The sequence below is a fragment of the Ammospiza caudacuta genome, chromosome 2 (assembly GCF_027887145.1).
Source record: "Ammospiza caudacuta isolate bAmmCau1 chromosome 2, bAmmCau1.pri, whole genome shotgun sequence".
NCBI classification, from domain to species: domain Eukaryota; kingdom Metazoa; phylum Chordata; class Aves; order Passeriformes; family Passerellidae; genus Ammospiza; species Ammospiza caudacuta.
Genome location: NC_080594.1, coordinates 108986396 through 109000710, shown reverse-complemented (window position 1 = coordinate 109000710; position 14315 = coordinate 108986396). Strand labels below are relative to the sequence as shown.

Here is a 14315-nt window from a genome sequence, read left to right as displayed (position 1 = left end):
TTTGGTTGGGATTGAAAAGAAATTGCTACTGACACTCCAAGAACAGCAGCTGCACTACCTTGGTGTCAGTCTTGCAAGAGTATTGTGAAATCCTGGTTGGAAATTCAAAGTATATACTTTGTCAGAACAAAGTCTGATTTCTGCAAATTATCAGCTTTTTCTAAAATTATAGGCCTTTTCAGTCTTTCCATTTAACAGAAAACATTATTTCTCTCATATTCCTGACATTAATTTATTATTTTATGGAGAAAGACCTCAAGTTACCTCAACTGAGAGATCACCGTCTCATTGCGTGACTAGAAACAGACACGAAAAGATGAAAACAAAAAGTTGATGGCCCTTGCCCTGAAGATTTTAAGGATTTTCCAAAAAAAAAAAAAAAGAGCAGTGGGAGTTGGGAACTGCAATAACTTTAAGCAGCTGCGTATCCCTAGTAAAGAACAGACAAGAGGAATAGAGAAATATATTCCATCTCACAAGACAGAGAAGATACCCCACCACTGTCTGTACATTTACAAGCTTTTTTGCCCCGCTTTTATTAACCCATTCTGCAGTCTCCATCTTCTTCCTCTTTCACAATGCTCTATTCACCATGCTCAGCTGTAAAGGACCAGAGAACAGAAAACTTTGTGACACCACTACCCCTTGTCTGCCTGCTGATTGTATAGATTTGTATAGATGGTATTGGTCTTCTCAACACATGAATTAGCTTTCTGCAGCTCTTTTCGTAAGCTACACTGAGAATTTCCTAAATTATTCCCAGAAGTAAAAAATACAATGGAAATAATATCTACTGCAGTGGCAAAAATCTAATGTTTTCATGTTCTCCCTTTCTTTTTCTTCATTCCCAATTGAAAAGTCTTTGTGAGTAATGCTGCAGTTGATGCTACAGCTGTTTAAGGATCATCCTTATGTCTGTGTGCTGTTCCTACAAACATGAAACTTTAAAGTACATACAGCAGTAAGACCGAGTGATGTCCTTGGTTCATTTGTTCAGACCCAGTTATTGAGGCATAAATAGTGTGCTGTGTAACACCATGAACTGACCTAGGAGTCCCTATAACACACAGGTACACTGAGACCTAGAAAAAACAGAGTGCTCAGTGTTAAAACAGAGAGCCAGCACTACCTGATTTCCTTGCCCAGGTCTTACAGAGCTGTGGCAAATGACACAGTACTTTCCCCTTCTGCAGGATGGAGTTCCACGTGTGACACCCTCAGGGGAATATGCAAAGCTTGAATATTAGCATTCAAAACCCACAAATTTTCATCTTCATCATTTTCTCCTTCCTCCCCCCCCCCCCCCCCAAAAGAGTTTTCACCTAAATGCAAATTAATTTTAAACTGTCACAAAAAGAATTAATTGCTGCATTTAATCTGTTTTTGTTTTAGGAGTATGAAAACTACATGAAAGTGCATTAAAAATTACATGTTAAATGCTCCCTCCTGAGTCATAAGTCACTGTGGTCCATCACTGCATATTTAATTACATTTTAAAATAAAAGAATATACTTGAATTGATAAAGCATAATGGCTGCTTTGGTGCTGCTGTAGATATTCATATAAGGACTTAAAGAAACACATGGATTACTGACCTGACAGGCCATATCAGTAACCTAAACAGCCATCATGGTCTCTACTTTGAATTCTTATTTCATAGACCCTTGACACAATGGATGGAAACAGGACAGAGTTTTAATAGAAATGCTGACATAACCTTACCTACAGCTGTGCAAATGGTGCTTCTATAATTAAACTTTACAACTTCAGCACCACTAGATAAGTTGCTACTTTTTAATCATATTAATCAGAGCTTCATGTTTCAATTGCCATATATTATCATGCAGTGTGAACTATAAAAATAAAAAGATTCCCAGCCGCTAAATATCACAGCTGTTATGAAACACAGAAGTATATTCAAACACTTCTCTGTAAGTGCAAATACACTGAAGGAAAGCCTCAGTTAATTATCCAATTTTTTTTTGTTTTTTTCCTAATACATGAGTTCAACATAATGGCCACAGAAAGTACTCTGAATTACAAGAATATCACTGAACAGTAAAAAAAGTTTCATTAAGATCTGCCCTGTTTCAAATTTTCCTATCAGCACTAAAACAAGTCTGCTGTTTTCTGTGACAATGACAGCCAGAAGCCTGCTCTTTCAGAGGAAGGCACTGAGATTATTCTCCATGCACTGCTGTTTTCTTTAAAAGCCAGCTCTCCAGCAATAGCGAGGAGTGGGTGGCCAAAATCTCACTGCTTTCAGTGGTCTGAGATTCGGAGCCTGGGAATGTTTTATGTAAATATTTCTCTTCACATTTTCTCTTCATTTGTCCGAGTGATTTACAGCTTTACTTCAGCAAGGAAAGTTTCCTCTCAAAAAAGCTACATTTGGTGCAAACTGAAGAGATGTTGCACTGAACAGCTGAAACCCTCTATTTTTACCTAGCGGGCATGGCTAACTACAACAATAAAATTAATCTATAAATAAAACTCGGTTGCTTACCATTCTCTATTGTCCTGAATTTGCAAATCCTTGCATGCTGCATGCCACTTTACATGTACCATGTGATGCATTCCCACACTGTCAGTGCCTACTCCTCTACAGCAGCAGTTTTATAACACCTTCAGGAGACAATTGTGCTCTCCTTTGAGATGGGTGGTACAGGTGTGTGGCCTGTGTGTCACAAGGGGTCCTGTAAGCAATCAGTGAAAGGAGCACGCCTGTAATTTTGTGTGGGGGAGAGTATGCAATGGACATTTCTGAATATTATAAGAGCTGTAGCAATGCATAGGAGTTGCCATAGTGTTATTCTGACCCCTGAAGGATGGAAACAGAGTTAACTTCTTATCCTTTTTTTCCCAATTTACTCAGTATACTCTATGAATGTCAAACTCTAAACTGCATTTGCAGGATATTTTAGTGCTTGCCCAGACCTATCCTCCAGAAATATGAATATAGTCATGAACTAATGGTGAATCTACTTTAAAATACTGATGTTTTCAGGGAAGCAGGAAAAAATGATTTTTCAGGCTGCTGTAGGGTAAAATTACTGTGAGTTTGATAGTGCATTAAATCTAGTAGGTATGTGAAGATCATGTTTATCAAGAGATGTAAAACCCACTCTGCCCTCACCTCTTCTTAACTGAAAAGTATTTCAGTGACATTTTGCTGGAATGGATTCAGAGTGAAGTGGGGAAGGACACAGGTCAGTGATGATAAGATCACTCATTTCAGCTGAGTTAAGATTTCATCAGGCTTACATTTTTCAGAAAATGCATGTGTTAGAGGTATGGGCCCTCAGCAGTGCCTTTGTGAGCTTATCTGTCTTCAAGGAGTGCTCTTCCCCCTCCTCTCCCTGAACAGATAGGAAAAGTGATTCAGGATTCTAAAAGGGGCATTAAGGCATATCCTGACACTGCTATCTTTGAGGACAATTTGCTAAAAAAGTCTGAGTTAAACCAATGGGACTCCTGTTACACCTTTGCTCTTCCACTCACTTCTATGGTATTTGAAACGCAATAAGAGACCACCTTTGGGTTCCTGCAAATGTAACAGGTGCATGAAGCTGTTGTATCTGACAATACTTTTCCCCCGTCAGTCAGGCTGTACTGTAACACCGTGCAGCAGCACCCTGCCAAAGCTGAGAGCAGTGGCTGCCCGCACCGAGAGAGGCTCAGCTCACGGCTCAGCGCTCAGCTCACGGCTCCCAGCGCCGCACACACCCGGGCAAAGCGGCTCCGGCTCTGCCCGGAGCACAGGGCTCAGCAGAACGCCGATGGCCAGGGACAGGAGGAGGAGGATCAATTTTAATTTCGGTTTTGTTCCTCCTCCGCTCAGCTGTTGCCACGCACCCGAGCCCAGGTTGCGGTGTGACCTTGCGAAGGAGCCGGGGCCGCTCAATGGGAGCATTGTGCAGCCCGGCCGGGGCTCCTCGGGAGCCTCTCCCGGGTGTGGCTGAGCCAGCCCTCGGCAGCCCCCCCCCCCCTCCTCCTCCTCCTCCTCGTCCTCCGTGAACTCCCTGTCCCGGGGAAACTCCGCCAGCAGCACGCTGATGCAAAGGCAGCCTGCAAGAGGCAAACCCCGCGTCGGGAGCTGAGCAAGGGTCTCCCCTCCTCTGCCCAGGTCTCCATCCCTCGCTGCCGGGAGCGCTACAAAGTTAAGCCAAGTGATCGATACGCTATAGAATATTATTCCACTATCGGCGACTGATGCCACTGATGTAATCAAGTTACATAATCGCCGTCTTTGCACAAATACATCCATCTTCCTACAGACAGATCTGCATATCTTCTTGCATCCATTATGCATGAACTCACCAGCAGTACATGAGGGTACATATTTTCGCACACACTGTGTAACTTTAGCATTGCAGTGCATTGCACTGCACAACGTCATCACTATCGATTCCCTCAACCTTCTCCCATTCCCTCTTATCAGAACTGATTTTGCAGAGAGAGATTACCAATGTGCATTGCTCGGATCCCTTTAAATCTTTAAAGGCTGAAGTGCTTCCCTCACTCGCTTCTGTTCTTAAGAAGATGATCTTTCCTTTTTCTCTCGTCTCGTTTCACACCACAAGTAACAGGAATGAATTCCCACACAGTCCCTCAGCCAGATGCATGTATGTATGAAATACCGAAGATAGCATCTCTGTTTGCACATCTTCCAACTCCCATACACGTGGTCCGAGGTTTCAGTAGGTAAGTTATTGGGTAAAAAAGATATTTTGTAAGAGCAGCTGGATGAGATATTTTCAGGCTAGTGACATTTATGGTCTTTCTCTACTATGAAGCTGAGGGGATTCTGTCCTTAGCACCTCTCAGTTTATAATTTCCTTGCAGGATTTACAGGAACATTGTAATCCCAAATTACCAATGGCATTTAACCCCTTTAGCACCAGTGCACCGTACCACGATCAATAAGGATCACCACCTTAAAGTTTAACAACTTGAAAAGCAGATTTTCTCTACCTCCATTGCAGCTATGAAATGCAGCAGAACGCTGCACAGAGTTGGAAAGATCTATTTAACCAGAGGATAGGATCCGACCTCATATTAATTAGATTCCATCACAGAGAGCTTCTTTGCTGTCACATAACCTTTCCAGTCAAATATATTACAACCAAGGAAATAAAAAATAAAAATAGGTAAAATTAAAGACTCCTTGCTCTGACAGTACTCTCCCAAATCCAGAGGGTGCATAAATACAGAGGGGGAGATTTTTTTTTCAATTTATCGCAAAAAGCACTCACCAGAAGACCCACTGCAGTTATTCCACTCAACTGCCAATAGCGGCTGGAGCCCCTCGCATCAGGGTAATGCAGCAATCCCGAAAGTGCCCATTTCAGTCACCCTCCACCAAGTTTACCAATGCCGGGCTTTTGCCTGGATAAAATGACCTTACCCACAGGAGTCTCCCGAAATATTCCTCCGGTGCGATCAGTCAGCGAGGCGAGTGCCGGTCACCACACTGCGCACTCGGCCGGAGGAGCCCCGTGTTTACTCCTGGGGCTCAGCTGGCCGCGAGTGCCGCGGACGCGGCGCCCATCCATCCACCGCTGCCAGCTCCGCCGGGGGCGCAGGTAATTCCATACAGACTTCGGCGCCCCCCACCCCCCCCCGAGTCGCCCCTTCCTTCCTAGTTCAGAAAGTGCCCGCGTCGCCGGCGGGAGGTACCATCCAGGTGCGGCGAGGGGGGGGCGGGGGGAAAGGGGCGGCCGGCCTGGGGCCCCCGCGCCGCCCGCGGGCAGCTCCGCGCCCAGCGCGCCCGATCCCGGCTGCCCGCACAAGTATCCGGCGAGCGACGATCCGGAGGGGGGGTTCCTTTCCTGGCGCTGGGCGAATGTGGGGAAAACGCTCCGGGGGGGGGCCGGGGGAGGGTGCCTGACGGGTCCTAGCACCCGCACCGCAGCGCCAAAAAAAAAAAAAAAAAAAAAGGAATGGAAAAAAAAAATAAGGAGGGGGGGAGGTTGGGGGGAAATTCTCCAAATGGAAAAGAAGAAAGGAAAAAAAAAAATCAGTTGTCCGCTTGCCCCGAACGATACTAATCCCCGGTGAAAATGACAAGTGATCAGCAAAGAAGAAGAGGAGGTCTTGATTGATAACCACAATCCACCCAAAATATCCTCGGGAGCAGAGGAAGAGAGGGAGGGAGAGAGGCGAGAGAAACTGCAGTGCATAAACGATCCCTGTGCTCCTGCGAGACGGGCTCGCTCGCTCGCTCGCTCGCTCGCTCGGCGGAACGCGCCCTCCGCCGGGCCGGCAGGAAGGGGCCGGCACTGCCCCCCGATGGACAGCGCCGCACTCGCTCGCCGCGCTGCTGCGGGGGGAGCGCCGGGGAGGGCCCTGCCGAAGGGATCCTGGAGAAACTCCTGGCGAGCGGGGCCTCCCTCCTGCTCTGCTCTTCTCTTCTCTTCTCTGCTCTCCCTCCGCCCCGGCGCCGCCCGCCTCCCCGCGCCGCCTCGGTCCGCAGCGCCGGGGCCGCTCCGCTCGGTTCGGCTCCGCTCCGCTCCGCCGGGGCAGCGGCGGGGGCACGGCCGGACGCGCCACACGCGCGGGGGTCACCCGGCTTCACTTCACCTCCTGTGCTCCGTTTTATTTTTCTCCACCCCTCTTCCCCTCCGGTTTCCCAAGCGAAGTGTTTTAGGAGAGATGATACATTATCTATTCTTGGATTTTTATAAGGCAAACTGTGGGCCTCGCTGTTGCCATGGGATCTTCTTTGTGCGAACTCTCTGAACTGTGTGGGAACAGTTTTATTTCCTTCCCTTCAGATTTTTGTCTTTATTTTTTTCCCCCCCTTCTCTTCTGCAACTCTTCTGAAGATATATATCAAAATGTAACTGCATTATTGCCAATTAAGATTAACAGCAGCTGCAAGGTGCATCTAATTAGGAATGTTAATTACTTCATGAAATAAATTGTCATTTGCGGATGTTTATTATACTAAACAAATGTTCTATAAAACATAACTCAAATTCTGACAGTCCCCTCAATACATTTGTTCCCATTCCTGCACAAAGGTGCAGGGGAGTAGGCACCCCTTCTTCCATTACATTTACTTTCCAGGTGCACACACACAGGGAAGAGATGGAGTTACCTGTGCATAGGTACAGGGTTGGATGGGAGGCATTTTGAACTCTTACAACCCATTGTATGGGGTGGGAGTGTGGAGGAGCAGGAAATAGCTGAGCAATATGAGATAAGTGTGTACAGTTACATATCTGTTTATTTCATTGTAAATAACACTCTCCAAAACCGGAACAAAGAGACTAGACAATGTTTACTTACCTCTTCATCCATCCTGGCTCCTTGTAGGGTCACAGAGAGGAATCCAAACTGCTGCAGTTATTAAACCCCCAATATCTTACAAGAGAAGGGAGGAAAGAAAAAGCAGCCCATAGAAGAATATGATTATGTTATGGAATATGATAAAGGATTATCAATAGCAGATAACATGCCATGTAGAGTCAGTGGGTTGCAGGAGGGGTGGGAGCTGTTGCAGAATTTGTGGAACTTGCTAACACCCCACCCCACCTCGCCTTATAACAGAATGGCGTTCTTCGTGTCAGATAAAAAAATAGATGAAACTAGAAATGAGTGCAGCGACCAGTAGTCAGAATCCAATGTTAAAACAAAAAAATTAATGTGACTCGTTAAACCATGCATTCAGATACTACTATGATGATTGATCCATATGCATGGGCAGGTAAAAGAGACATGAGAAACTTTATGGGATTCTCTTTGTGGATCAGTATAGGGCATTTTATGTTAGCTAAGTGACTCATACCATATACTTTAGAGAGCAGGTTTGGGTGCTTGATTTAGAAGCCCGGGCATCCTAGCTGTTTGACAGAGTGAGAGGGAAAGACAGAGGGGTTCCCAACTTTGGTTCTCACCATTATCCTTTGGGAGAGCTGCTTTCTCACCATGGGGATGTGACAACAGACTCCCAGCACAGGCACCTCCATCACGGGAATTCCAAGAGTCTTCCTTGTGCCTTGACAGAGCGACAGATGCTTGAGGCTGCTCATAGTCTGCAAAGGGCAGAGAGTAGGAAGGAGATGCTTGGGCTAGCCCTAACCCAATTTGCCTTCAGTTCCTGATGCTTCACAGATTTCTCTTCCACTGATAGCCAAGCCATTTTGTGTCTCCATCCTTTTGTTCCTTCTCTGTATAATGTGAATTAACACTGTTCCTGCTCATAAGGGTGCAGTGAAGATAAAATGGCATTAATGTTTGTTAGGTGTTCTTACACAGTGGTCATGGGAGCTATATAAGTTCCCAGAGAGGCTGATTAAGTGTCTGGCAGAAGAAACGGAAAATGAAAAAGGGTGGAAGCCAAAAGCTGTGAACAAAATACAATGGAATTGCTAAAATGGCTGAAACCAGACTAATAACACAGAAAACTGTAGACCATTCACATGTGCAGAATACAAACCACCTGTGTTCTTGAGTGAAATTTATCCCAGGGTTAAAGAAACTAGATTCTGTTCATTTTTCAGTTACTGAATTGCTATGAGGAGCAATGTAGGTGTATGGATGCAAGCATAAGAGATTTTATTTTTTTTTTCTCAGCCACATACTTAATCTCTAATTGGCTTCATCCTCCCCTTAATAAGTATGGGTTTTAGGATATAGAAGGGGATCTCCCCTTTGTCCTCATCATGACTTGTGTTTTCAAGAAATTTCACCAAAGAGAAGAGCATAGTCTTGTCTGTTTTAATTCCATGGCATTCAGTGCATGCTGAAATGTTTAATATGAATGAGTAGTGTATCTTGTACCTGAACCATGTGTGTGATCTTGATGCCTTGAGTCCATTGAAAGAAGGAAGAGGCACAAACCTCATCCCCATATATACCTCAGTGTGTGTCCTTAAAAGGATCATCACATTTAGTGTGTGTTAAGTGAAACAGTGCAGTCAAAGTAAGCTTCCTTTTCTAAAAGTAATATGTATGTAAAATGAAAGGGCTGACAGGGTATGTGGGTCTGAAGGACATTAACTTCATGCAGAATGCTCTTGGTTGGTAAATCCAAATTGCTTGAATGGGTACTGCCCAGGAGCTGATATCCACAACCCCCTTAGCTGCCAGGGGTTCTACAAAACTTCATGGCCTCATGCTTACCCAGCAAATCTGTCCTGAGGGTCCAGAGACTGGCAGGTCTTGATTTCTTGCTACCTGCCTGTGGATTTTAGGTAGTAAATATTGTTTCCATTTGAGTATTTATTTTCCACTTCTTAGCAAATGCAGGGAGAAACAGGGTAACACAAAACACCAGCACTTGCATATTCTCTTGCTGAGTGTGCATATACCATAGAACTATGACATGATATGAATCTGACAGCATGAAAAACAAGCATAGATTTTTAGATTTAAAAAGTAATGAAATCACAGTTTCCAAAATATGCCTTCACTCCCCCAATAAAAACACCAAACAGAACCCCTGCTCATGTAAAAATCTGCTTCCAAGCCCTTTGATCATGTAAACTGCATTCTCAATGTAATCACTAAACAGTTTCAGCAAAGAAAAAAGATCAGCATTTTGTCTAGCTTTTTTCTTTTCCCCTTTTCAAAACACAATTGCATTGATCTTATTAGAAACAGGTTTCCTTTTGCCCACTTCTGGCAGACTAAGTGGCCTTGAATGCTTCAGAGAGAACAAAAGAAAACATGAAGTCTGCTATGTGATTACCTTCCTAGTTCTTGGGTTCTTGTGTATATTTTATATTTTTAAATTTTGTATATTTTATGTTATATATAATTGCATTTTATTTGTTGAGTGCTTTATATATAGTATATATAAATATATATATATATAAAAATATATATACATACATGTGTATATATCCTTTTCATAAATTTAGGCAAGAGTGTTCAAGAAAGAAGATATTTTAGAAAGAATAATCCCTAATTCTGTGTCATGTGAAAATTTTGAAAGCAATTTCCTTTACAGAGGAGCCTGATTCTAACGAGTGCATATCTAGTCAGGGAATAATACTCATCTAATAATGAAGAGATTTAATCACAAAAATTCTTGCTTATAGTTGTAATTGCCATTATATTTTTCTTTTCCTGAGCCGCTGTTGGGTTTGCATGCTCAGATTTCGGTAGCAGGGGAAAGAGCTACAGGGGTGAGAAGCTGCTGGAAGCTTCCTCCATGTCCAGCAGAGCCAATGCCAGCTCCAGGATGGACCCACAGCTGGCCAAGGCTGAGCCCACCAGGAATGGTGGGAACACCTCTATCTCATATCTATACGTATACATATATAAATATAATATTTAAAAAAAATACTTATTAGCTTTGTTGTCCTTCAACTTAATGCTTTAACCTAATATAGCAAAGGATAATGTCAAGGTAATTAAATGATCATCTCTTTCCTATTTTTCATTTTGCAGAATAAATGGTTATTTGTTGTTCCCCTAGTCTCTCATTAGAGTATCTCAAATGAAGATAATGACCATCCATAAGCTGCTTAGAACATATACCTCATCTATTTAATTAAACAGTATTCTATCAGAGGATGAGAAAAGTAAAATGATAGGGCGCATTCATGCATTTAAAAATATCTGTATGTTTCAGTTCAGAGTTGCTTTATTTTTTTCCCCCTAAGGAACTAACCGAAGGCAGCAATAAAGGGATTATTTTTCTTTGCAGATCTGTTTAGTTTTAAAGTATTCAGTATTATAAATATCATCCAATTCCTATAAAGTCTATAGAAAGACTCCTATTGCTTCAGTAGGTGTTACAGTAGTCTTGCACTACTGTTGTCTAACCAAAGATCACAAATTGGAGATTTTAAATACAAGAATTATTCAGAAAAAAGTTGCACAAGAACAAGTGACCCAAATTATCAGAGTATTCCTTTAGGCAGTGATGTGTCCCAGCAGTGGCCAGGGCTGGACGGCTGCAGGTGAAAAAGGCAGGGCTGCTGACAACCAAAAGCAATTCTCATGTAATGCCCCTCCCAGCTTCTGACAGCTGCCAGTACAGGGATTTTCACTTTTCATCATGAGAAAATGCTAGTCAAGAATGTGAAAAGTGTTATTACTTAAGAGACAAATTGATCTGAAAAAAACCCCAAACAACCCAACACTCAAACCCTAAAGGAAAAAGCAAGACCACAAGCAAAACTTTGTTGAGTCATACAGCTGCTTTGTGAAAAAAAAAATCTATTAATTTTTGTTTATTTTTTCATTCTAAAATTGCCAGAAGGTGGGAAAAGAGCAGCTGTGACGGTGTTCACAGGGGTTTTCAGATTGGGGAAGAGATGAGGATCTGACTCCATGGTTCAGAAGGCTTGATTTATTATTTTATTATATATATTACATTAAAACTATACTAAAAGAATAGAAGAAAGGATTTCATCAGAAGGCTAGCTAAGAATAGAATCAGAAAGAATAATAACAAAAGCTTCTGTCTCGGACAGAGAGTCCAAGCCAGCTGACTGTGATTGGCCATTAATTAGAAACAATTCTATGAGACCAATCACAGATGCACCTGTTGCATTCCACAGCAGCAGATAATCAATGTTTATATTTTGTTCCTGAGGCCTCTCAGCTTCTCAGGAGGAAAAACCCTAAGGAAAGGATTTTCCATAAAAGATGTCTGTGACAAGCAGCTCCCATGGGCTGCTGCCCCCTCCCTGCTGTGCTGCTCCCCCTGCCCAGCTCCTCCTTCCCAGCCCACTCCAGCCACTCAACCCTTCTGTTGCTGAAAGCTTTTCTCAGCAGGACAGGGATGTTTCCATGGCCTCCTGGCTACCTGTGGGCAGGCCATGGCTGGCAGTGGCAGGGCCAGGCATCAGGGACCTTCCCCAGCAGATCTGTCCTATCCATCCATGTGGATACTATACACAATTTAATAAATATCATTTCTGTGCACTCCTGGACGTCTGTCAGCACCTGCCCATTCTTGCTCTGAGATGTGGTATCAGTCCTGTTTGCATAAATGGGGTGTCTGTGGTCATCATGTCATTAATGGGTGTGTAATACAATTTTTTTTTCCTTTGACTGCAAAGTCATTTGTTGAATCATTCACTCCCTCACCCCTGAAATTACTTCTGCAGCCTTGGTGCAGGTTGGCCAGCCAAAATGTGGAGTCATGCAGGCCAGGGGAGCAGTGGGACTGCCAGGAGCAATAATATGCTAACTCAGATACAGCTCCATATGAGCAAGCTCCCAAACAACCATGGCTACTTTCATCCTGATGCACATTAAGTACTAAACTTTCATATATCAAAGAGCATGACTGACAAAAACAAAATGAAGTCCAGAAATTGCCTGTGTAGATGTAAACCACTTAGACAGGAACAGACTAAAATTTAACTGGTTTAATGTTCCTGAGTAAAAATATCCTTTAGAAAGTTATGAAGCAGAATAAGAGATTGCTGAAATCAAAGATGTGTGAATTATCTACCTCACAGAGCTCGTGAATCACTTACATATAAAGCTATACGTCAAAATTAATTAACCTAAGAAATGTTTATTATTCAGTGTTGTTGATTTTCTGCCTCCCCACTATACACACACACGTGTGCATAGCAAGGAACTTGATTTTGTGCTTACCAATGCATCAATTTAGCAGCTGCAAAGGTTTGTCCCAGCTATTAATATAAGTGATTAGAGTCATCTGCAGTCAATGTTTTGTAGCTTCATTTTGCTGTTTGGATGCCATGGGGAGATAAAGTCCTCTACACAGAGACCTGGGCTGCACCTGGGGAAAACCTTACTGAGGGCAGGCAGGGGAAAGGGGGAGGGAAAAATCAACACCTTTATTACTTGTATGACAGGTCTTGATTGCAAAACCTGGCTGAGAAGAATGTATCAATACAGGTGTACTGTGGATCCCCTAACTAAGGTGGGGAAAATGACTGTAAAGGAGATTAGAAAGATTTTGCAGGCAAGCAAAAAAAAATTAAAGATGATAGGAATACTGAATCTCACCTTGGGTGTTATGGTGGAACATGGTGATTAAAGTTTAGGACATAATGAACACTTACTCTTTGGAACAACTAAGCAAGAAGCACGTCCTTACCTTTTAACAGTGCACAAGACCCAGTTCAAGAGCCAATTATTTAAGTACCACTGTACAATAATCATTGTGAGGTATGCAGATTCCTGAAGCAAATCAAAATAATCTCACCTTCTCTTACTGAAATAATGTTTTACTGTAAAGAGAGGCAGTATAGAAATATAATGGAAGTTACTTTAAAAAATTCACTCCAAACAGCAAAATATTAGTTGGTGCAAAGGATGCTGTTCAAAGACATCATGTTACAGTCTGGTGAAAGAGCCTATCAGATCCATGTAAAAGGGCTAGCTTGATCCTGAAAAATAGTAAAGAGTCTTTTGGAGATTAAAATAAGCCCCTTCTTTCCAACATGAAAATCACAGCCAAATAATTGGAAATTTTATATAGTAAATTAAATGTAAAGCTATAGCAACTCAGCCCTGATAAAAATGTTGAGAATCAACCCACTAACAGCATATAAAATAGAGAAAAAATATTTTCAAACTCATTAGAAGATGAAGTTTGCCATCATTGATAATAGCAGATGATTCAGTAGGATGAGAATTAGCAGAAAAAACTCTCCAGTCAATAGAGCAATAACAAGTCAAAAAAGAGTAAATTTATAGATATTGTTCTAGTACATAGGAGATGTTTTAGCATCTAAGGGTGTTAAAATTATTATTGCTACCATAGTTTAAAGTATTTTTGGTTTCACAAAAATCTTGTAGTACTCACAAAGGAAACTATCAATATCACTATCAAAGTTTCTCAAAAATGTCAGATTAATATTAAACAATTTCCAATAATCAATCAAAACATCAAGAATGATTTGGACTAGAAATGAAAACAAAATTGAAAAGAAGCATTATACCACAGTATCAATCCATAGTGAGCTTTGTTCTGAAATATGGCACACGACTGGGTCATCCTGTCTCAAAAAAAAGTCTTGATTGGTCATTAGTATTAAGCAAAGTATCTAGCAAGGGAGTAGTCAAATGGAACATGTTTGCTCAGAGAAGGGGAGCATGACTGAACAGAGCAGGCCTATTTGTTTTGCAAAAGATGATACAAGGAGAAATATGTGAGATCTGTAAATTTACACTGTAAGGACCACTGTTTTCAGTACATAAGAATGAGGAGGCAGCCAGTGAAATTATGCTATGACATTTTTAAAACAGATGCATAACAAACAAGTAAATGGTATAATTCATTCATTGCCTCAGGACATGTTGAAGGCCAAAGTATAAATCAGTTTTGAAAGATTAAGTACATTTTTGTTGGAGAGGCCTCTCTCTTGTAT

At 42.2% G+C, this 14315-nt stretch overlaps 1 protein-coding gene across 1 annotated transcript in view; it reads right to left on the bottom strand.

The window, feature by feature from the left end:
- Positions 1 to 5570, bottom strand: part of IL1RAPL1 (interleukin 1 receptor accessory protein like 1) — a 669470-nt gene extending 663900 nt beyond the window's left edge. The window contains exon 1 of the mRNA XM_058800041.1: positions 5408 to 5570. The gene's annotated coding sequence lies outside the window, so the exon portion shown is untranslated. The remainder of the gene's footprint in view (positions 1 to 5407) is intronic.
- Between the last annotated feature and the right edge of the window lie 8745 nt (positions 5571 to 14315).